This window comes from Gallus gallus, chromosome 1, assembly GCF_016699485.2.
Source record: "Gallus gallus isolate bGalGal1 chromosome 1, bGalGal1.mat.broiler.GRCg7b, whole genome shotgun sequence".
Classification (NCBI taxonomy): domain Eukaryota; kingdom Metazoa; phylum Chordata; class Aves; order Galliformes; family Phasianidae; genus Gallus; species Gallus gallus.
Genome location: NC_052532.1, coordinates 50406917 through 50432132, shown reverse-complemented (window position 1 = coordinate 50432132; position 25216 = coordinate 50406917). Strand labels below are relative to the sequence as shown.

General features: G+C 41.0%; 2 long non-coding RNA genes across 4 annotated transcripts in view; one reads left to right on the top strand and one right to left on the bottom strand.

Annotated features, from left to right (window-relative positions):
• Window positions 1-272: 272 nt before the first annotated feature.
• On the bottom strand, window positions 273-23675 carry LOC121109331. 2 transcript variants are annotated; one of them, XR_005848995.2, is made up of 5 exons: window positions 23451-23675; window positions 16621-16809; window positions 11744-11979; window positions 8750-11031; window positions 273-1169 (listed from the first exon to the last, which is right to left on the bottom strand). It is a non-coding gene; the product is annotated as an uncharacterized LOC121109331 (long non-coding RNA). The 2 variants fall into 2 exon arrangements; XR_005848994.2 differs by having other exon boundaries at window positions 10862-11031.
• The window catches only part of LOC107053692, a 33392-nt gene continuing 25945 nt past the window's right edge, over window positions 17770-25216 (top strand). For both annotated transcript variants that reach the window (XR_001467201.4, XR_006932709.1), the window contains exon 1: window positions 17770-17896. This is a non-coding gene — a long non-coding RNA (uncharacterized LOC107053692). The remainder of the gene's footprint in view (window positions 17897-25216) is intronic.

The following is a 25216-nucleotide window of genomic DNA, read 5'->3' as shown; positions in this document are numbered from 1 at the left end:
CTCATCTTTGCTTGTCATGAAGCTACCATGTGATGTTCTGTGATGCAGTGTTTTATCATAAACCAGGCATAAGAATTTCTCTACAAAGGATAGTTTAAAGTGTCCTTTCACATCTGTTATTCTGAAATTGCCATGGAAGTGTAAATCATGTCACTGGTTGTCAGGAAGCACCTGGCCTTCAGAGAGTGTCCTCCTGCATTATTGAGAGAGGGGGAAGGCTAGCAGGGCAAGGAAAAAGAAAATGTTGAATTTTTAAATGATTTTTCACTTCATTTTAGAGTATTAGCATTCAGTTTTATTCTTCATCCTGCCCTGAGACTGGAGGTCCTAATGTGAGGGTCACAGTGGACATGAAGGATAACAGCATTGCCCTTGATCCTGACTTACTGAACAGGCAGTTCTGTCATCTGGAGTTCAAATCGGTTTTCCTATGGGCAAACCTTCCCATAATGCAGAAATGTTTTACTTTCTGGACTTAAGCAGGCACTGCCTTTTCCTGTGGCTGGAGGTATCAACACGAAGGGCTTCCTCAGTGTTGGGACCCCTAGTCTGGCTTGGTGTTACTGGCCTCAGATGCGTACACCACCATAATGATGGTTTTTTTTTCCTGTCTCATTCCAGCTCTGGGTAAATTCAGCTGACTGCATGTGATAGTATGTTTCTTCCAATGTGCTGTTGTGGTTTAACCCAGCAAGCAGCTTAACACCAAGCAGCCTTTTGCTTACTTCCCTTCCCCCTCCCAGTGGGAGGCCATCCCAGTAAATTGTACATGGAGTTAATTTAGTCTATGACTTTCGACACCATCTTGTTATAACAGTCCTTCAGTGTGAAAGGGGTGATGCATGGTGTTGGATTACTGCTTGCTGAAGTTAGTTCTGCTTCCATCAGAACTCTTTCTTCTTTAGTCTGGGTGATTCTTACTGTAATACCATTGACAAGGCATATAACAACCATAGTAATGATTACATGTGTTATTGTCTAGCAGTTAACCTCATACAATTCAAATTATTGCCTGTTCTCACCCAGCAGTTGTAGGTGGATAGTTGGACTAGAGGATCTTGGAGGTCTTTTCCAACCTTGGTGATTCTGCCAAATGTCTCTGATTCTCTGTGGCAGAAGTTAGTACAGAGTTCACCATCACTAAGTGCCAACTCACTGCCAGTAATGACCTGGAGAAATGAAGAGAAAGGGTTATAAAAACAATGTTGCTTGTTGTTGTGTGTTACATGCATGTTCTTGCATGTCATAAAAATAGTATTGTGTCATTGCATGTCATAAAAATAGTATTGTGTCATTGCATGTCATAAAACAGTGTTGTGTTGCATAAAACACATAAAACGCATCACTGCATGTCATAAAACAGTGTTGTGTTGCATGTAACAAAGTGTTGCGTATTGTCATGTGTTTTTGTGTGTCACAAAAACAGTGTCACATGTCATTGTATGTTACATGCACGCAGTGGAAAAGTATTAGGATGACATGAGATCCCATCAGCAATATCAAGTTCTTGACAACTGAGGCAGTACTGGATGGATCACCTTCACTTGTGGCATCCCTACTGTGGAAGATCTGAGTCAAAGCCACCCAAAGTCCACATGGGCTTCTCTGTCTGCCTCCATAATATCCCCTGCAATGAACAGGGACACCTACAGCTAGATTAAGATGCTCACAGTCCAGCCTGACTCTGAATGGATTCAAGGACAGGGCATCCACCATATCTTGGGACAACCTGTTCCAGCATCTTGCTATCTTTTTCCTTATATCCAGTCTAAATCTCTTCTCTTCTAGTTTGAAACCACTTCCCTTTGTCCTGTCCCAACAGACCCTGCTAAAGAGCCTGTCCCCTTCTTTCTTACAGCCCCCCTTTAGATACTGAAAGGCTGCTCTCAGGTCTCCCCAGAGCCTTCTCTTCTCCAGGCTGAACAGCCCCAGCTCTCTCAGCTAGTCCTCGTAGGCAGGAGTTCCATCTCTTGAATCGTTTTTGTGGCTGCTTCTTGCATTTATCCCTTCATCTCCTCCCTCCACTATATCTACGATGAGATATTGTTCCCACTCGTGAGTGTTTTGTCAGACTGAATTCAATAATACCAGTGAGAAACTTGGACACAACAGCTCAGGAGGATGTTAAAAGGATCCAAGTGGAATTCATAAATTTTTTGCAGCTCAGGAGAGTCCAGGAAAATACACTCAAGAATCTCCCTGTCACTCTTCTCTCATGGATCTGAATCGCATTGAGGGGTATTTTCCTGTGATACAATGGCATGTTTGTGTGTATACATATTTATTTATTTCCACAGAGCTAATTATATGTACATACATAAAAGCAAGTACTTCAGTTTGGAAAAAGAAAAGATGTAGCTGGATGCATCGAGTACCTGTTACAGACTTCTGTATCTTTATTGAAGTGAGGACATTTGATTTCTTTTTTCCCCAGAATGTAGTTAGTGGTAATCTTCCTATTGTCGTATAATCACAAATAAATCTCCTGTTTTGTTTAGTAATTGAAATCGGCATTTTTCAGTCTGCTGCTCCAAGGCACTACAGAAATCAATATGATATGTGACAGTATCAATTGATTTGTGAGCAGTGGCACCTACACTGAGGATTTTGGGCCTTGGGAATCAAATATCTGGAAAGAACAGGAAAATCACTCCAAACTGGGAGTGACTGTGAGGAAAGGGAGATGATCTCCAGGCTGGATCCCAAAGTACAATGACCAGAACCATTCCTTGTTTTGTTAGGGACTTTGTGTGTGATTATATACAAGCACTGAAAATTATCACATGTAATTTATTTGGACTGCAGATTTTGCACTGCCTAAAGTGGAATTGTACTAGATTTGCAGATGCTTTGATTCCTTCCTCCTTTGTCCAGATGGCAATAGTATGTATGGCAAAACATCCCATACATGGCTGTTCCTTAATTTTGGAATTCTAGTCTCAGAGAGAATAGAGCAAATCATATTTTTTAGTGGTATTTTAGGTTGGATATAAGGAAGAATTTCTCCTCATAAAGAAGTGTGATGTGCTGGCATAGGTTGCCCAGGGTGATGGTGGAGTCACTGACCCTGGAGATGTTCAAGGAAGGGCAGATGTAGTACTTAAGGGCATGGTTCAGTAGGCAATATTGGTGGTAGGTGAATGGTGGGGCTAGATGATCTTAAAGGTGTTTTCCAACCTCAATGATTCTATGATGTGCTGGGATTTTTTGAAAGGAGGGAATAAGTGGAAGGTGGAGAGTCTACAAAATGCCACTGTATATGTCTGGATAAATTTCAGGCCATTCTTCTGCTGTTCTCAGCCCTTCCAGCCTGAGATATTCCTGACAAGCTGTTTTTTTTTTTTTTTTCACATTCATTGGTCTTATGAAGCATTGTGTCTTAAAATGAAGAGGTAGGGATTAATGAGCCACATGGAAACGCTAATTTGTCTGAGTTAGAGGAGATTAGCTTGCCTAGATCATTAACGTAATTAATCTAGAGGCTAGAAATGCACATTCAGTATTGCAGACTCTCTGAGGTTTTTAAGAAGTTAGTAGTTCAGCTTATTAAAAGAGAACTTCGAAACATGTTTAAAAAAAATAATAATGATACCATAGAATATCTTGAGTTGGAATGATCCCACAAGGATCACTGAGTCCAACTCTTCTGCTCTTAGAAGACATACATAAAGAATTTGTCTCACTGCTGTAATAATTTACCTCTTTGTAGTGAATTGGGGGATCTTCAAGTGGTCAGCTCCTCTGGGAGCTTCGGCTCAAGGTCTGCACGTGAACTGCGTGCTATGCTGAGGAGCAGAGGGGAAAGGATACCTCAAAATAAGTTGCAGAGCTGAAATTCCTGCCTGTGCCCTTCTGTCCCATCACAGTGGAGAAATGTTTGCCTTTTGCTTTTTCTCTTTTCCCTGTTGCTGTCTTTTCTCATTTCTCACATAAAAAAAGGCCACAGGAACCTTTTGCAAGCATCAGAGGAGAGCTGCTATAGAGCCCAGGGTGTGCTCATACTGGGAAAGGTATGCTGCCTATAAGGGAACAAGCAGTCAAGTTGGCTTTGTCAAACTGGGTAAAGCAATGAGTAGCTTGCAGAGGTGGACAAAGATAATTCCTGAAGCTGGGAGAAGAAACTGAAAAAGAAAATGGGGGTAATGAGAGAGAGTTCAAGTCTACCCTATCACATTCATAAGAGTATGTGTGAAGTTGCACATCCGACCACTAAATTGTTTCCTTTCCTTTCCCAGTCCTGGGGTTTGGGGTCAATGTGATACACTTCAGCTTGCCTTTAAAAGCTCTGTTTTAAGACTTTTACATTTACAAATCTATCTGAAAAAGTACAAAGCATGAAGACTGGTGCTAAAATGAGCGTGCAGGCTGAAGCTGCTATGGGAAAAGCATTTGGAAAAAAAAAATGATGTTGGGATACAGCTTGTGCTGTTTTTTGAATTGGTTTTAGGGAATTCAGTAGTTCTTCTGGAAATATTTGTAATGTGGAGCTGCTAAGTGAACTTGTTTTACCAATGTTCTGAAGTGAAGCATTGAGCTTTATAACCTTAGACGTTGGGTTTTATTTCCAGCTTTTTGAGAGCGATGGGAGGAGCAGCTTTCCTTTCTGACATTTACGTTAATTCATAAAAATTACAGGTATCTGCCAACATACCCCCAATTGTGAGGGAGGTGGAAATTGGGTCATGGGGAAAGATTAACATTGAACAAAAATATTTGGCAGGAGCTTAAGATGAGAGTGAAAATTGCGCAGTAGGAGAAAAGGCTGCCTGTGCTTCCTGCACAACTACCACTGGCTCATTACCTTAACTGAGGATGAAGGGCCAGCATTGGGCTAATTTTCTTTGTGCTTGTTTGCTCGTCAGGTTTGTTTTATAACACTGTCAGTTCTTTTTGTCCTACCCTTTTGATGGGGGTTACTTGGATTGATTTCAGATACCTCTGTGGCTAGGGAATGCAAAGCCAGATTCTCAGCAGACAAATCTTCCATAGAGGGGCCGTATCTTACAGATGCAAAAATTTGCAGACAACTTGTGAGCAGCAATCGCAGTGGAAGCTTTCCAGCTGCTCCTCTGGGTGGACAGAGGGAAGAAGGACATGTGCCCACAGTGGACTGTAATATATTCATCAGTGCCAGACAGATTCTGATTAACAGTAGTTGTCTCTTTCACTGAAGCATGACGATCAGGACCCATCCATCCTCTCTCTCTGTGTACTGCCTTCCAAACAACCCTCACCAGTCACTTATTTTCCCATTAGTCCTTTATCAGACAGTGTTTAAACCGCCACTTGAAATCAGCTGCATCGAGTCTATTATTGGCATATCCCCTTCTATTTCCAGTTCTCAGCTTCTCCAGTCAAACTTCTGTTATCACTGTGTATTCTTCAATGCCCTTAAACCCATCAACCTGTTCTTTCCACACTGGCACATAATTGTGTTAACCTCTTGTTGTTCTCCCTTCCCTTCTTGACATATGGAGCATCCTTTAGCAAGGAAGGTTGTATATTGAATGTGGAATATTGTATAATAGACCCAGAGATAATATAAAAATATTGTTGTGTTGTATTAAGTGTGGTTGGCACCTCTTGATATTAAAGATTATCTGAAAAGGACACTTAAGGATTGAAATTGCTATCAAGTTTTGAGGGGATGGAAGGTTCCATGTTTTTGTGATACTACATACAGACATATCTTCTCCAAATAGATCCTAAATTACTTAAACAGCTATACAAATTATATTTGAACCGTAGCTAGAACTTTGCTGTTTCTAAGGCTAAATTCATCTAGCTCTCAGCAATATTATGTGACAGTTATGACAGGGAATTAAATATATTTTCAGTAGAACTGCAGGGAGGACTTTCATGTTAAATGAAATATTCTGGAGTTGTGGTTAAAGTGCAGGAGGGCTTTCCACTTGTGAAGACTTGCCACAAACAAGTGTACCGCAGAAGAAGTTAAGCCTTCAGAATTTCTCATGTGCTGTCTCTGCTAGGTGGTGCACATGAGCCCTTAGTTCGTCTACATCTTGCTGATCAGTTAAATATTAGTTTAAATTGAAAGATGTCATGTGAACTGCAGCCTCTGTTTTCTTCAGTACACTAGTATTTTTAGGGATATGAGTCAACCATTCATCTCAGTCCAACCTGTCTGAATCATACTGGTGGCCCTCTATTTTCTCTGCTGCTCTCTGCTTGACTCAATTTCTCAAATGCCATGTGCTAAGTAGGAGATGGGTTTGGGTGGTCTGGCATGCCATGGATGCATTCTGCTTTACTGAAAGTCAGGTTGCTTGTATTTAGGAACCAACCTAAGGAGAAGTCTTAAATTCCAACTAAGGCTCTACACAGACCACATCATAAACATCTGCTCAGAAGATATTCTAGAAGTGAGAACATCCTGGGAACTTCAGGGCAGATTTCTTTCTGTAATTCATAGGATTTTTAAGACAAATTTATGTGTGCATCTAGACTTTGCTAGTAGAAATAAGTTAAAACAGGTATTTTAGTTGCTAGCTAGTTCTAGTTCATCATCTCTGTGATAGGCGGAGCAAAATAGGATTGGGTCTGTTGCAGGGCTTCATTAGGTGCTGGACAGTTCCTACATCTTTGCCCTTGCAACAGGACCCCTCTGAGGATAATGGAAAAATTGTCTATTCTGTGTTGGTCTGATAGCCAGGGAAGAAACTGCCAGCTGTTTTATGGAGGTATGCAGAACATATGCTGGCAAGCTGCCAAGAGGAAAATTTCTGATTGCTGTAGAAGGACGGTACCTTGCAGAGGCTGAGGGCTGTAAAACAGACTGCTTTGGACTCTGTTTAGTCTGTGGTATGTGAAGCAAATTGTAAAATAATGTTTTAAGAAATCCATTGCTTAGAGAAGTAGACACTTGTTTAGAATTGTTATAAATCAGATTTTGTATTGCATAGAATATTCCCTAGTTTACAGCAGTGTTTTTTTGTTTTTTGTTGTTTTTTTTTCCCCTCTGCAATATAATTTGATGTAATAAAAAATATAGAGAGATTTCAATTTATTCTTTTTCAGGACTTGATCATAAATTTTCCACTTCTTGCCCACTATTTCCTATAGCTGCTCATGGGCTATCTTACTACCATCCCTTTATGTATTTCCCTATTACTACCCTGATGTTTTCTTGATAACACATATTTATTTTCCTGTTTATGAGAAAATGAGAAGATTGGGACATGCAGGGACAGCCCACAGATGCAAATACAGATGAAAATGCAGACTCCTTAGCAATACTCAGGCAGCAGGACAGCATAAGTGCTTTATTTTATATATGTGGTGAGTTCTTAAGGATTACGCTCTCAAACAGTGGGTCATACTAACAGTTTAAACAGTAAGTAAGCATTAAGATTAAGATGCAGAAAGTGTATTTTCAAGAAAGGAACTGAACAATTTGGTATTAGATTATAGTAACTAGAACATCATAAATGAAATCTGATGGCTCATGTGACATGGATTTAAGGTAGGTTCCAAGGTTCCTTGGATATAAAGAAAAGGTCTTTTCCTGTGAAGGTGGTGAGGCCCTGGAACAGGTTGCCCAGGAAGATGGTGGATGCCTCATCCCTGGAGACTTTCATAGCCAGACTGGACCTCTGAGCAACCTAATCTAGCTGTGGATGTCCCAGTTCATTGCAGGGGAGTTGGACTAGAAGACTTTTAAAGGTCCCTTCCAACTCTAAGCATTCTATGATATAGATTAGGAGAGAATAAAGTTGCAAACAAAGGCTCATGTAGTCATCCTGAGAACTGCAAGTGACTAGAAGCATGCTTGGATGACATTGCCTGGAATCTGATTATGACCTTGTATTTGAGCTCTTTGAATGAAATGGAGGAGGAGAACTCCTGAGCTGAACGTAAATGTGAAGTAAGGAAGGGATGATTAGTCTGCTGGGACAACTGAATCAGGTGAGGAGACATGTAAAGAGAAGCCGATGTCATGGGAGTGGTTGAATCTAAAATACACATGAAAAAGACAGAAATCAGCATTTTACCAAGTTTTCATAAAATGAAAGTTTAAGGTGAGTCTTTGTTAGCAGTGAGTACAGAGCAAATTAGCCTCATTAAGATAGCTCTTCAAGACACAATGAATTTATTTGTACTTCACAGAAGGCCAGGTAGATGAAAAAGTGTGCTGAATCCTTTCTGTGCTGGCTTCATTAAGAATTGCTAAAGAGTTAGTGGAAAACAGCACAAACATAGTTAAACATCTTTGTCCAAAATCAAATGTCTGAAACTATGCATGTTTTAAACACTAAATATTCAGCCAGAAATAGTTGCTCTGAAATGAGAGGAAAAATTATTTACAGCAGGTATCTGATGCAAATTCTTGTTGACCTGATTCTTACCTAAATTGAGCAAATTTTAGAAGTTTGACCAATCTAAATAGGCAATAGTGGGGGTAGGCGATGTGGGAACAAAAATAAGGAAATAATGAGGCTTCATGATGCCTCATTCTGGGAGGTCTTTGTATGCTCTGGCAAAGGTCAATGTAAAAGCTTAATTTGAAATGAGCAAGGACTCATATCCAACTTTATGCTGGGGTAAATACCAAACCTCAAGACTCCAGGCAGTGCTACTGTATGAAGCTGTCATGCATTCTGGTCTGGATGGGACTGAACATCGCTGCTTAGTTTAAACTAAGAAGATCTTTTAAAAATGATAAGCTTTCCCCTGCAAGTACCACTCACTTATCTGTACTGTTGTTGTGAGATCACTCAGTTCCACATACCAAGAAGGAAAAATAAGTCCACATGATTCCTCATCCAGCTGTATCAAAACATGCTGAGTGAAGCTGCAGCAATCCTCAGCCCACCAAATGGAAAGTCAAAAGGGAGAGAAGGATAATCATATTTAGTTCTCCAAGAGAAAATATATAGGAACACTTCTTCACAATACTGTTGTAAAATAAAACGGAGGATTTAAAATGTTATAAATCTGAAAAGATATTTCTTTAATTCATTTTCTGTTTCTGGGTTTTTTTAGTTGTTGATGTCAGTTTGTAAGCAGTTTCTCCTTCTCCAAGAATAGGATGAAGGGTAGTGGCATCAAGTGGCACGAGGGGAGGTTCAGGTTGGATTTTAGGAAGAATTTCTTGTCTGTAAGAGTGGTGCTGGCACAGGCTGCCCATGGAGGTGGTAGAGTCACCATCCCTGGAGGTGTTCCAGAACTGTGTAGTTGTGGCACTGAGGGATGTAGTTAGTAGGCAATATTTGTGGAAGGCAGATGATTGGAATAGATCTTAGAGGTCTTTTCCAACCTTAATGGTTCTATGACTCTAAGAAGTGAAAAATGTGTTTAAATTGCAGACTAGAAGCTTGCCTAAACTAAAGCTGAGGTTTTGACATGAAGAGTAAATTTAAGGTGTTGGCCTTTTGCTTAAAATCCATAATTTCATATTGCAAGAAGTGGTAACAGAGTGGTAACAGCAGTGAAAACTGTGGTGCCACTCAAGCCAGAGCCCGGGGATAAGGAAAGGGGGAAAATGTTGGCCTGCAGCAAAGAGCAACATTTGGGTACCTCTTCTGGAAAGGTGAAACCTAACTTGGCTCTGTGCTTTGCATGCTCCTGCAAAAGTTTTGTGATCCAAACTGATTTTAGCAACCTGACAGGACACATGTAGAGTGGCAGCATATTACTTGAGAGAGGAAGACCTGCTCCTCAAATGGTGACAGCTGTGGGCCTGAAGAACTGTCACTGGAGAGTGATGCAACATCTATCCCTAAGGAGGGAAGCCTGGGGGTATCCTAGCAGGGAAGGAGAGATGAGAGAGAAAAAACATATGCTGTCAGCAGAGCTGCCTACAGCTTTACCAAGGATTTGGGTTCTGTTTCCCTGAACAGCCGCTCACCTGCAGATAAACACATCCTCAGAAAACCTAAGTGCAATGTGACCCTACCTGTCATAGTGCCACGCTGCTCTGGCACAGTTCCAGGTATGATCTGTGTACCAGAAAGCACTCCAACTACTACAAGCTAAACAGCAAAATATCTAGGCACAGATTCACAGTGGGCAATATTGGTGGTAGGTGGATGGCTGGACTTAGATGATCTTAAAGGTCTTTTCTGACCTTAATGATCCTATGATGCAGGCAGAGCAGCTATCAGCTCCAAAATTCACTTGTGCTCTTCACTCCCCCTCTACCTGCAAGTTCCATCTATGCTGCTCCTGCGAGTGCTGCCTCCAACCCAATGACAAGATCACACTGTGGACTAACTGCACAAATGGGAATGTCAGCTTGATATTCCTCCTCTGCTTCCTAGGGCCGGGAGGGGATTTCTCAGTCTCTGAGCTCATTCATTATGCTGGTTTGAAATAACCCTGCAGCCATTTATTATAGTTCAATATATTCCTCCTTTGGAATGCAGGAGTGTGTCTGGAATTGGCATAATTCCCTGTCTGTAGAGGAATGTGCTGATGTCTTCTTTAGAAAAGTTTTATGGCTCCTCTTTGCCAGCAGACAGTCCTTATGAGCAGTGATCTGCCACTTGTGTGTCACATGGCGATGTGGGATAGCAGTGTGTAACAAGCACAGTTCCAGCTCATACAAGAATGCAGATAAAATGCAGTTATTTTTGTTCTATTAAGTGTTTTAAAATTATAGTATTCTCACAACAACAACACTATTTTAACTACTTTTGTTTGAGACAGTGGCTTCTCAGGTCTGTACTTTCATGGCAGTGCCTTCTCTTTTATCCTGAAAATGTTTAGTATTTTCTTTTTTACTCTCTATTGGGATGAGGTGCATCTTCCAGCAACTATAGAGTATTCATTCGCTCTAGGACGCTCTGAAACTCTTTTCTACACTCTGCAGAACACCTGTGGACAGAATGCAGAAACTTACCCCACAGCAACATCTTCCAGCAGAGCGGCTGGTCTGAATGCCACCTCCATTTCCCGGTAGTGAACAGTGCAGTGATGCGGCAAAGGTGAAAGTGAGCGTCATTTCTTCAGCTCAGCTACTGAAACAGTTTTCATCTCAGCCTAAGTGCAGCTCTTTGACTATGGTCCTACCTAAAGGAGTAAATCACAGATGGCAGTTTTGTTAGCTAAGACTCATTTATTGTCTAGAAATCAGTTTGAGTTTGAATTGAAAGGACAAACAGAGGAGGCTGCATCAAGGAAAAGCTTGTTGTGTCCCTGATGAAATTATTCGTGTTTTATGGGTAACTGGAGAGTTTGGGTTTTTGTAATCAGTAAGTTAAAGCCTCTGGCCATGTCTGAAACCAGTGTAAGTGGATATGTACAAATGTGTTCCCTGATCTTGAAATGTCCGTTGCAGGATGACGATTACTGGTTTTCATTATTAGATTTCTAGGTTTGTTGTTAAAATGCACTGTTGAATACAATGACTTAAATTATAGCCAACTGGAGTATCTGAACTCTAAAGCAGCTGGACATGTTCATATTGCTCTCACCTGGAGTGACAGTAGGAATTGTCGGCAGCACAAAGTTATGCTGATAATGCACATCAAACTGAAGGAATGATGTGCCTACCTGAGGTACACAAGACTCACATTCAACAAGCACTTGGCAGCCCACTGGGAGTAAGGGAATGAAGAAATCTGAATACGCATTGCATGGAGTATGTAAACTCATTTCTCCTTGGAGAAGGAGAAAGATCTGTTATCATGAGTGGAAGAGGTCAGCTTCAAAATTTCACTGCTTAGGTATTTTCCAAGGGCTGAAAGGCACTGATTGTAGGAATGAGGTAGGTGGCCCTTACAGAAGTTTTGCAGCTTGGTGGATGAGGCTCTGATTTTGATGTTTGAATGCTGCTGGTAACTGAGGATCAAGCAGGATGACTTGTGGCTTTTGGTGTGCTTGCACCTGATGATTTTGTGGACGGAAGTATTGAGGTACTGCGGGAAGCGGGGTTTGAGGCAGTATCATCTCCTTTCCTGTTTAAGCCCCCAGTTTGTGAAGTAGTTTGGCTTGCCTCTGAAAGGCAGGAAGCAGCACCTGCAAGGCAGCAAACGAAAATAATATATCAGAAAGGGGATATATCTCAGATGGAGATGGGGAAATATGTTGTAATCGTAGTGATTGGCATGTAAATTGTTTGATGGTTGGGTGTTTCAGCGCAGTGTACCAAGTGGGATTGTGCCACCAGAACATCTGAACTGACAAACCAGATAGACTGGCCTGCATGATTCCTGCTCAGGGCTTTCTTTGGCTAGAATGATGCTCTATATATGATGATACTGCATAGATACTATGTCAGTTCAGTCACTTTTTGCTTCTGGGTGAACTTCTGGCCTTTATAATATCCTCTGGCATGAGGCTCCACAGTTCAGTTACACTATGCTTAACCTTATTTATTTTTATCTGATGGTCCACTTGTTTCTTTGCTCTTGTATTCAAGTCATATGCATTCTTATCATTTTATCTGGGGTTTTTGGGGCAGTCTGATGCTTCTCTCTACCTTTGCTAGTTCTGTTATATGGTTCTGGGGAATGGGGTCAGGGAGACATAGAATCACAGAATCATTAAGCTTGGAAAAGCCATCTGAGATCACCTAGTCCAAACATCAGCCCATCCCCACCATGCCCACTGACCATGTCCTCAGTGCCACATCCACACGGTTCTGGAACACCTCCAGGGATGGTTACTCCACCACCTCCCTGGGCAGCCTGTGCCACTGCAGCACCACTCTTCCTGAGAAGTTGTTTTCCATAATATCTAACTTGAACCTCCCCTGGCGCAACTTGAGGCCATTCCTTCTCACACTATCACTGTTACCTGGGAGAAGTGGCCAACCCCTACCTCGCCACAACCTCCCTTCAGGTCATTGTAGAGAGTGATGAGGTCTTCCCTGAGCCCCATCTTTTCCAGACTGAACAATCCTGGTTCCCTGAGCTACTCGCCATAGACTCGTGCTCCAGACCCTTCACCAGAACATGATGCAGTGCTTGAAATGCATGCACACCATAAATATATACAGTTGCATAATGATCTACATTGGTGTTTATTTCTTTTCCTAATTGGAATGCCATTCCACATGTTTTTTTTGACCACTGAGCTGATACTTTCACAGATCTGTTGCAATGCCTTATTCCCAAGTGTTCATTGCCATCTCAAAACTAATGGTTTGGGGGTAAATTTGCTGTTTTTCCTTATGTGCTACTTGACCTACACTGCCTTATAATCATTCTCTTTAGTTTTTCAGCAAATGTGTGTGTGGTCATCTTTGTCTTTTTAATCTGATTCCTTTAGAATCCTCAACAAAGTTTGTCATCTCATGGCATGTTCTTTTTCTAGAGTATGTTAAACAGGGCATGTCCCCAAACTGATTTCCTAAGGGATGTTATTAGTGACAACTTACTGGGGGAAAAGGAAAAAAAAGAAAGAAACAGGAAAAAAACACCTTTAATTCCTATCTCTTACCTGTTACATATTCGCATGAGGATATTTGTCCTGTGGCAGGTTAGTTTCTTTAAGAATCTTAAATAGTGATCTTGTTCAACAACTTTGCATTTATAGAGAAGGAAGAGTCGAGGCTTCCAGAATGACTGCTGCAGCTGTGCCATGCCACAACTGGGGGAAAACTGACTGATATCAAGTAGTTCTTTAGAATAATTTAAGGAAACTGCAGTGAATAGCAAATTGCAATCACTATAGCAAATTGCACATAAGTATAAGTTGCTAAATCTAAATTTCTTTTCTATTAATAGAACATCAACAATCAGAAAGTTACAATCTTCTTACTCTGGTACTGAATCAGCCACAGAAGATTATTTGGTAACAAAATATATAGGGCAGTCATTCTGATCTACTTAAATGGAGTGAAGGGGTTGCTTTTCTGTAAACTTTAACTGTTAAGCTACTTTAATCAGGAATATGATCTTAACTGTATGCTTATTTTATGCATTTAGAATAGTCTCTGTATTCTCAGATCTTAAACTTGGAGGAGTGTCATCTCCTCATTTAGTATGACCACTTTGTAATTTAATACTGTGGAATTATGAATGTGATGATCAGAGCATGAGGCTTGACCTGCTGATAAACCATATGGTACTATTCTAATGATGTCACTCCCTCCCTGCCATGCACACAGTATCTGTTAAGCACTCGTTTCTTAAAACTAAGTGAGTGCAGGTGGCACTGAGTTCTCTTCTGACACGTGCTCGGATCACTTAGGTGTTTATGTGGTGTGAAATGTGTGACTGGAACAAAGCTGCAAAACAGACTGCCAGCCTGAGACACAGATCCCATGCGGGAAGAGCCAAATATAATGCACAAGATAAAGATGAAAAATATCATCCGATATATTACTCTTTTAGTCCTGACTTGTTCCAATGCCAATATCATCACTAGAATTTTGTGAGAATTTGCTGATAAATGGGTATAGTACCCATCAGAATAGGATACTGAATTAAAATTTCATATGGTTAATAATTTAAGGCATCTTCTGGCTTGGGTAGGTAAATTACTTGAAGACCATCTCCTTGCCTAATAAAGTTGCATAAATCAAGTCTCATCAGCTATGGGACAATTCAGTGAAGTTAGGAAGGCTCAGAATGGGTTCAGGCTGCTGTATGGGCTAAAGAAGAGCTCTGCTTCCAGAAAGTTACCTACAAGTAGTGATATTGATGAAAGCATAAACTGAAAAATAGGAAACAGTGCAGCAGAGAACACACCACTTTCAAACCTGCCCATACCAACATGGGAAACATTGTGCTCAGGTAATTGTTACAGTTCCTCAAGATAAATCAATGCGACAAAATTAAGTGCTGGTGACATGAGCGCAATAGGAGCAGTTTATCATGTCAGCGCTCTCGGTTCACTCTGAAACAAAGTGCTACAGCAAAAAAGAGCATTTTCCATGAATTCTGATGGTGTTGAGAATGTCTTAGCGCTAACAGAGTTTTTCTTTGATTACTGAATTAAAAAATACAATAAAACATCTCTATTTAAGATAATGAAATTCTCATTGATTAGAATATCTAATTCTACTGCTAGATGGACTGTATTTATAGAGAATGGAGACTTCTCTTCTTGTAACTGAGTTACTCTATTACATCTGAGACAGGACAATAGTGTGCGAAGCTCACGTCCATGATGATAATGAGCATCTGTGTCATGACCAAGCTGTAAATACAGCTTAGAAGATGTGGCTGCTAAGGGAATCCTGTCTAACTCTCAGTAGCTCAGTAAGAACAACAATAAATCAAACAACTATGAAATATGAGTGGTGGAACATATCTGAAAAACAAGTTTTAAATTTTGACTGCTGTTTTTTTAATACTTTATAAATATTGAAATCAATCTTTTATAATCCAGTATCAGCACGGAACTGTCAATACAAGGAAAACTCTCTACCCATTTATGCTGGATGAGGATGCTCTCAGGCAATCTTTTTGATAGAATCTATGCGTCTTTTATGCCAAAAGTAGCTAAACAACAAAACAATGGAAAAACTTCACTTGCCATATCAGCTGGCAAAAAAACAAAACAACAAAAAAAAACCCACCTATGTTCAGCAATAGGACAGGTGCTGTCTGTAGGACTGACAATTAAGTATCCTAGGATAAAAGCCCTTTGTGAATCATATTGCCTTTTTCTGCCTGGAGAGAAGAAGGCTTTGGGGAGGTCTCATCGTAGCCTTCCAGTACTTAAAGGGAACTTGTAAACAGAAGGTAAACTGATTTTTTTTTTTTTTACATGATCTGATAGTGATAAAACAAGGGGGAATGGTTTTAAACTAAATGAGAGGAGATCTAGGTTAAATGTTTGGAGTTAGATGTTAGGAAGAAATTCTTTATACGGTGTGTGGTAATGCACAGGCATGGGCTGCCCAGAGAGCTGTGGGTGCCCCATCCCTGGAGACATTCAAGTCCAGGTTGGATGGGGCCCTGGGCAATTGAGCTGGTGGGTGGCACCCTGCCCACAGCATGGCAGCTGGAACTGGATGAGCTTTGGGGTCACTTCCAGTCCAAGCTATTCTATGATTTTTTTTTTTTTTATCATTTAGCTGCTAAAACAATACTGTCTTCATAGTGTTCTAATATAGCATATGATTTGCCCAAAAAGGATTTTCTCATGCATGTCCAAAGGAGATCTAATCAGTAGAGACATGCATGATGTTGGTTTAGGGTATTTTGATCGATGTCCTAGGAAGTGAACTCAAGTGACCAAATTACTGGAAATTAATCTGCAGCTCCTAAATGTAGGCCTCATATCTTATTGTGATTCATCATCTTGTGATCTTGTGAAACAAACAAGTGAGTTAGTCTTGATCAGACAACAGAGATGACATAAGATAGAACTGAATCGGCTATCAGAGAAAAAGAGTAATGAACTTGCCCAGGAACTTTAGGAAATGTAACTTTGCTTTAAACCTTACTGGCACCTATCCTACTTGTTGGTACCTGGTTTAATGACAGCAGGTCAGCTGAAGAGTATGAAGGAGAAAGTCATTGAGAGCTGTTTTTTTCCCCTGAGCCTGTTCATGTTAAGATTTGTATGTGCCAATGGGATGAGAGAATATCCTTTATACTATTTCTGGAAGAGAATATTTTCTGCTGCCCCTTTAGACAGTAGCCTTAACATTTGCGAGGAAAATATTTTATTGAATTACAACACAATAGGAAGATTTCGTACCTCTCATGTTTTTGTCCTTGTAGAAGATAATTCCAAGGCTCTTGCTGGCAGTATTTGTAAAGTGGCACATTTCTTCCTCTATCCACAGCTAGCCCTGAGAATTGGCTGTATATGGGGGCTGACAGATGTCTGGAGGCACAACATGCAGGATTAACGCAAAGTCTTATAGGCTTCATCATTCCAATTTTACTTAAAAAAAAAAAAAAAAAGAGGGGGAGGGGAAAGAGAGAAAAGCACACTAATTAGCAAGAAGATTGTGGTGCAGTGGAGTAGAATGGAAACTTTTTGTTTATCTGGCTGCTTTTACCACAGACTATCAAATTAAAATGCTTTAATACATCATAATACAGGTGATTTACAGAAGCATTTGGCATGAAAACAAATGCCCATCATAGTCTGAAAATAATGAGCTAAAATCAGCCAGTAAAATTGATTTTACATAACCTCTTGCAAAGAAGTAATTCTGATGATGATATTGTTGTTCTTAATGGAGCCACTCTCATTAGCACACTCAGGCCTGGTTAGAGTATTGATGATTATGCATTAGTAAAGAGCTAAAATGTCAAGATTTGGGATCCTGTTTGTTTATAAACTGAACCACAACCATCAAAGCTTGAAGTCAAAGACAGTGTGTGTATGTGTGTGTATATATATCTAATCCTAAACTGTTGACAGTACCACAGACGCACAGAATGTAGTTGAAGTGTGTATGCTATGAAATCTAATCAGCAGTCTTGCTGTTGCTGATAAAGATCTTGTCAAGACTGAACATTTATTCTTTATCACTATGGCCATACCCGTGACAGCACAACTGTTAATATCACCAGATTAGTTCTATTTTCTCATAAAAAGTAAAACAGTAGAAAACATTCCACCCCCTCATCCCGCATCAATTCAGCATGTTCACTGAGCAGTGCTACAAGTTAGCTGCTGGCACCAAATGGTCTTAAATGTGATTGTTTGGAAAATGAGAGCCATGGAAAGGTAGAGAGAGGTTTCCACCATTAATAGAAATCTTGGATTAACAGTCTTTGGAAACAGCTTGCATAAAAAGAATGAAGGGTTGTGTGTATCTCCAGAAGGTGCCCCCACAACATCCTGCTGGCTCCCTTTGGTGAGTGTAAAACGGCATGCAGCAGGGAGCTATACAGAGAAAGTATAGTAAATTGAGAGGAGTAAGCATGCCGGTATGGATTACAAGGGAAGCGTGCAAAAACTGTAGGACCCATGTAAGAATTGAGTAAAACCCATTTTTCCCTCAACTACACAACAGAAGGTAAGTACCATCTGTAGAAATTCGAAAACTGAATAGCATATGGTAATATTTTTCCTTTCCTTCTATAAGTGATAGTGAAAGTCTGTTAATGTGGCTTCCCTCCTTTCTAGTTTCTTTCGGTCAATTTTCCATGGCAGGTTTCTGACGAGGCAGCTACCCCAATACATGAAAGTTTTCCATCATTACCAATGTGCAGAAGAAACCAACACAAGGAGTTTCTTGGATCTCTCATTGGCAGCTCCACACTTGGGACGTGCCATTTCACTGCATGCACCATTGCAGCATCAAATGACATCTTCTGTTGGACAGTTTGGATGTGTGCCTTGGATTCTTTTGCTACTGAAGCACAACATGCAGAACTGCATGTGACTTATGGCTACATCCATATTAAGGGCACATTAGTGGTACAAGAAGGAGCTCTGTATGGGAATGTAGCCTTATTTACCATGTGAGTGATTGCTCTATGTGATCCAGAGGCGTGCAGCTTCTTCCAAGAGATGTAATACAATTCTGAGCTGAACAGGCTGATGCCATCTGAGCAACAGTGACTATGGCTTGGACAGATCTGTACTACCTTTTTCTTCTTGAGTATTAATTTTCTTGAGCTTCTTGTTGTAAGCATATACTGAACTGTTCTTTGTGCACTGGTAACTGGAGCTTTCTTGAAGAAAGCTAGGGCTTTTGGGGTTTTTTTGGTTTTGGGTTTGTTTTTTTTTTTTGAGATTGTCTGTATAAGCAATTTCTTCTGTAGCCTGATATGCCATATCCCATTAAAGATTACAAAGCAGAGTCAGCAAGCATGACAAGGGATTTTAAAAAGTTTAAATTTATCTCTTGATTTAAAATGTGCAAATGAAAAAAAAAATTAGCCATCAGTAATTATGTTGCTCAAAGAAATAGAGCTTAGGGATAATAGAAAGTACAGTGTAGTAATTGCTTGTAGTACTAAACAGTTGATACAGCGGGGAGATTTGAACTGTTTAATGAACTGAGGTAAAGGCAGATAGGTTGTGTCCTTGGACAATGACTGCATCTGTTCTTCCAGATACCCCATTTAAGAGAGAGATTTTTATTTCTTCCTTCTTTCTCTTTCTTCCACCACCTATAGAAAAATGAGGCAATAATATTCTGCCAGTAATGGAAAAATGAAATGTCTGTGTAGATCTACGGATCTTGAAAAACCTTACATTTGGAGAAGCATCTTCACTCAGGATTCTCATGCTACAGCTTCAGTAGAAAACACATCTAAAGGTCAGCCAATTAGATAAAAAACATGTATTCTTTAGGTAGTATCCTCTGGCTTTCACACATTGGAACCTGATGTGAAGCTGATGAGTTTAGCTCCTGTAAAGCAGAGCTCTGTCAAGAAATGTCATAGGTCCAGATCCTTTTCCTCTCTTGTGTTTTGGGCAACTCATTCTTCACTGGACTTCTGTTCTCATGCTAGTGATAGAATAGCTACTGCTGTAATGTACGTACTGGTCTACTCACCTAAACCTCTCTCATATACATCATACCATGAAATATTGCTTCTATCATTCACTTCACTTAACTCATCTCCTTCCCCTCTCTTCCACAATTCTCTCCCTCTGAACACCAATTCCCTTTAATATAAGAGGATACAGGAGAGTTAAGCAGGCAAATATGTTATCTCAAACTTCTGTTGCTCCAAGAAGCTCTTCAAACCTCCTGAAAGTAAAACAGATTGTGCGTAAGGAGCTGGCTGCAGATTCTGTACAGGAACTCAGCCACAATCCTGAACTTTGGCACCTAGAAGGATGTGGGGGCTGTCTCCATGCATTTTATACACAGGTCAGCAAGTCTGCTGTGAAAATATTAAGAAAATCTCAAGGCATTTAAAGATTAAATGCTGTACTAAATTCTTCTGTGGATTTTCAAGAGACTGGATGGTTTTCAAGTGCTTGAATTCTGGGGTTTTTTTTGATGCTGAGGAAGGTGAGCTTCATGACAGTTTGTAATCCTGTTTCTTCTGTCCCTACCCCTTTCTCAGCTGTGTATTAGGATAAGAACCAGTGTGCCTGGTCTGTTTGCATGTCCAGGCTTGAGGAAGGAGGCAGAGTGGTTCCTGATCTTGAGGGTCCAGACTGACCATCATCAATGGGATATGGCCTGATCCTGTCCCAGAGACCAGCACTGCAGAGTGTAATGTAGCATGCAACCTTGTAAGAGTGAGTTGCTGACTGCAGACTATTTTTAAAAAATAATAATAATAATAATAAAAATTAGGATCCATTTACTCCCTTTTTCTAATTAAAAAAAAAGAAAAGAAAAGAAAATACTTATACAACTGGTCTTAAAATCCTAGAGTTGGGGGTTGGTGAGGGAGGAGTTTACTGCTCATTTTGTCTCATAAGTTTGCAGAAAGAACAAAAGCTGTGTTTCAATGTGTGCATGAAGCTGGAGGTATTGGGGCTCAATGTGTTTGACTTGAGTGATTGAAACTTGTGGTGAGAGTTTGAGGATAGGCAAGGTACTCTGTCACTCTTCCTGATGCCTTTTGACCCCAATTTGCTTGCAAGTTAAGCTCTGACCTAACCACCGGAAACAATTAGCTTGCTTTTCTTGTGCAGCAGCTCAGCATATGCAGCTCTAATCAGAGATTGAGGAGCAGACCTCTGTCAGGCAAGCAGACTCCAAGTGATTGCTGAGCAACAATAGTACTGGAGTTCAGAGTTAAATGAAAATTTAAAATAGCCCATATGGAAAAAAAAATTGTAGTTAAAATCCTCTTCAGAGATTTATATATATATATATATTTCTTTCTCTCTCTCTCTCTTTCTTTCTTTTTTGAATTAAGGAAGAGAGTTAGAAAAGATTTAAACAGAAACTTTCTGCTGCAACGAATGGATGCCAGAAAATGGAAGGCAATCAGAATAGACCTTTATTTTCAGACAGTGTCTGGGTACGAAGCATGAGATGTGCTAAATATTTTTTCAGTTAACAGTAAAACTCAGTCATGAACCATGTAACAGAGTCTTGAGAGGTATTATGTTCAACAAGGACAGAACATGTGAGAGTTCCTAGAATAGATTGCAAATGGTTTGATGAGGCAAACCATGTTTTTATTTCATGCTCTCTCCTGATGACCCTCATGAAGAATCAGGTGGTGATAAAGCTTCACCACAAAAAAGAGATGGCCACAAGAGAAGCCAAATGGCTAGAAAGAGAATTATTTGTCAGGCGGATGTTTTGCAACCCATACAAGAGCTTATGCATGATATGCTCAAGTTGTCATTTTATGTGGTTTGAGAGAGCAACCTTGAGTATACATCTATGGAGCACTGGAGTAGTAACTGCTCTGTTACAGTCTTTATGTATGCAGCGGGTAGTCATGAAATTAATGTTTCGTTGCTCAGAAAAGGTTGGGCACTGCTCTTCTAGAAAATTCAGTTCTACGTGAAGATACCAGAAGAACGTAAAAAAAACCATTTGCACCCAAAAAAAAAGGGGCATTTTGGTTGTGAAAAATCAAATAAACCAAGACAGACCTTTGCACTTACAAGAGTGATCATGATTTTTACAAGCTCCACCATTCTGTGGGAGTTTGATTTTGGCAAAGTGTACTCAGTATAAGTATTAAAATGAGAGAAGAGCTGTTATCTCCCTGGGACTTGTTAGACAGTGCTGCAGCAGATGATTAGTGGGCTATCCGATCAGATTGTATTTCGTTCAGTTAGATGCAGGTGCACAAAGCCAGCAACATAAGGCATTTGAAAATGACCATTGGCAGTAAAAGGAAAAAATTAGTATAGTGGTGAGCATATCCTTTGTAACAGAATGTGGGGGTACATAAAATCTGTAAGAGTTGGGTTTTGCAGTTCCAGGAAAAAAGTAATGTAATGATCTGAAGATGTTTGGCTTCTCCAAGCAATATCCTCTCCTGGGTGCAAGAAGCAAATAAATGAGAGTATGAAGTTGTTCTGAAGGGATGCAAGAGCTCTTGATAAATTAATTAGAGGGCATCTTCTGCTATTTCCTTAGGAAAGGCCACCTCTGAAGGCAGAGGCTGAGGAGGAGCAGAGTGGACTCACTGCTATGATGTGTGCAGGACTCAGAAGTAAGAGCAGAGCAGTTCCTATCAGAGCCCTACCGTGTGCTGGCAGCCGTCTGCACACAGTGCAGACCCTGTCAGCTCCCAGCCACACGTGAAGCCTCAGATGCTATTTTAAATATGTTCACATGTACCTCGCTTGTAGGAAACATAGGTTCATTTGTTTATCGCAAGCCGGGAGTGTGAAAGTGCTTGCAAAAAGCACTCTGCCATCTCACCCACACGGTGCCCTCACTTTTCTGGGTGAGGGCCTTAGCAATGTTGCTTCCTTCCCTCGAGCTGCTATGTTGCCATCACCTCCTCCATTAGCATTACTCCTGGCATGGTCCCGACTGCTAGCACAACACCCAGCCCTGTAATCTCTGCAGACACCAAGCAGGGCTTCAGCAGAGACCCCTCACAGCTCCTAAAGTGTCCAGAGCTGCCTGCCTGGGCCTCAACAAAAGGCTTCGCTAAATAATAATAAATAAATGCTAAAATAAGGAACTTCTGCCCAAAGTACATCTCTGCTTCAGCACCCCGACTGTGAAAAGCTGTCTAATGGGGATGGCTACCATCATAAAGAGGTTCTTATTACCATGAACTGGGACAAGTCAGATTGTTCACACCTCTTGAAGACAACCACAAGTGAAGGCTTTGAAAAACTAATCACTAAATCATAGTGATTCAATGATTCTAAGCTATGGATGCTACCTGAGAAGACCTAAATCTACTTCTCCTGACTACCAAGCTAAGGGTAGTCACCTGTGGACAAGGGAGAGGCTTTGTGAGACTGGCACACCAACTGACTTCCAAATTCTCTGATGTACCTTTTCTTCTTGGCATGGGAAAATTAAAATATTCATCAAACCAAAGACTGGGGACTAATTGCTAGGCACTTATCTGGGAAATGGAATACCTGTATTGTCATGAACAGTTAAGCTTTTAGTTCAAAGTGAGAAGTATTAATAGTGGTAGCCACATCTCAATCTCCTCTAAGGATTCCCTTAAGAAGTAGGTGCCTTTAGGCAACAGATTTTAAAAACTGCTGCTCCTGCATTTTTGGTCACTTGCTGCTTCGTTTTGGTTTTGGTCAGGTTCATAGTCCTTTGCTTGCTTTTCTTTATTTTTGGCTGAGGACGCATGAAACAAGGAGAAAAAGTATTTGGGGTTGTCCAGACTTTCTAAAAATTGGGGAAAAAAAAAAAACCAACAACTTGGTTTGGATCAGACAAAGGAAAGTGCTTTTGTTCTGCTTACTGAAACAGCTGGGGGAAATTGTTCACCCAAACCTAATGTCAGCCCATTTCGGGGGGGGGGGGTGAGAATGGGATTTAGTCACATTCAATAACTTAAAGCTGCTGTGACTGTAAGAACCTTAGCTAGTGGTGACTTGGCATGTGGTGCCAAATATATTTTAGGAGCTGGGCCTGCCCTGATGGCTTGTTTGTGTAGCAAAGTTCATTGAGACAGAGGTCAGAGGCAAATCTCACTGGTACTTACATTTAGGTTTGTTTGCTGCTTTTGATCGCTTCCTTGTCCAGCTCTGATCCTGAAGAGGTCTGGCTATGCATTGCCAGAAGAGCCAAGTTGTAGCTCTGGTGTAGCTTTCTGCTTCTGTACGCGTGGTGCAGCATCACGCCCCGCTGCAGACACCGAACCCTCACAGGAAGTCAGTAGGACAAATTAATGCTTGCTGCAACCCAGATCTGTGCACTCAACACATCTGTTAGGCCTGGTAGCACTAAGCGAAGGATTGGCTCAGCCTTTGTGCTGTGCAGCATTCCCCAGCAGTCGTTTCGCTGTGGCTTTTTTTTTTTCTTCTTCTTTTTTTTTTTTTTTCTTTTTAAGACAAATGGGGTTACCAAAAGGGCATCTGAGGAGAGGCTTTGTCAGAGCACCATGGTGCTGCAGATGGGATCCAACACCCTCTTTGAGCCCTGGCTCTGAGGACAGGATGCTCGGCTGTTATGCTGTCAGGCGGTTCATGTTTAAAAATCACTTATTTTCTGTTTTCATTGCTGCACCTCTGAAGAAATGCATTCTGTTTTATCTCAACAGAAATAGATCTGACTACTTTGCTTGCAAAAACTGCCTGTAATGTAGCTGAAGGGTTTACTTGCCTTTCTTCATTTCCAAAATGAAGTAAAAAAAAAAAAAATTAATTGCTCATCTGCTGCTTTGACATCAAGGAAAGGTAACCCATAGAAATCATTCTGATATAGCTTAAAAATGAGCTGGATGCCTGTGAGGGAGCACAGAAGGCTAAAAGCAAAATAATCTTGCTTTCTGCCATCCTGTTATTGCTGCGTTACTGCAGTACAGCGTGCTAGTTATGTTCTGAGTGTCTGAAACTTGTTTCTTGCTCCCAAAGTGATGAGCAGGTTGGCACTAATAGAAAAGGAACTTGGTACCCACTATCTAAAGAGCCTTCACAAACTTTAATGTCTCATGAGCTAGGAAAAGTAATTTAAAAAATTATAGGGATTGGGGACATACTCAAATGCCACACACAGTCCCAAAAAGCAAAAGCTTTTAACAAATCCCTGCCCAATTCTTTTAAAAGAAGAACAGAAAACCAGAGCATAGCCCAGTAAAAGAACATGGTCAAGTAAGTAGGTGCATTTAGATTACTAGATTCTTTGAGCAAATCTATAGAGGAGAAAGTAGCAGACTGGCATGAAGCAGAGAGGTCAGGTTGCTCTAGGTGCGTATCCCAGAGATGAAAAACTTCATGTTGTTCAAAATAGTCTTTTGTAGGTCTGTAAAAGCTTTTCTTCTGCTTTGTGAACTCCCAGGGGAGCATGTGGCAAACCCGGGGAACCTCCAAGCCCTCTGCTAAACATGCACATCTACTGAACTGTGTATGTGATTCATGCACATCAGCATGCAGTCTCTCCGGTGCATCACTGCCTCTCTTGATCAGGAGAGCACCTGGGCATTGGATTTTCTGCTACTGGAGAAAGCTTGTAAGGCCAGACCGGTCTTCTACCATAATTCACTCATACTTGTCTGAATAGGGCTACAAAGACGGAGAAGGGCCTAGAGAGGAAGAGGTATGGGGGGTGGCTGAGCTCCCCTGGTTGGCTCAGCGCAGAGCAGAGGAGCTGAGGGGAGGCCTCACGGCGGCTGCAGCTCCTCACAGGGAGCGGAGGGGCAGCGCTGAGCCCTGCTCTGTGTGACAGCGACAGGGCCCGAGGGAACGGCATGGAGTGTGTCAGGGGAGGGGCAGCTGGGGCTTAGGGACAGGGCCTGCACCTGAGGGTGGA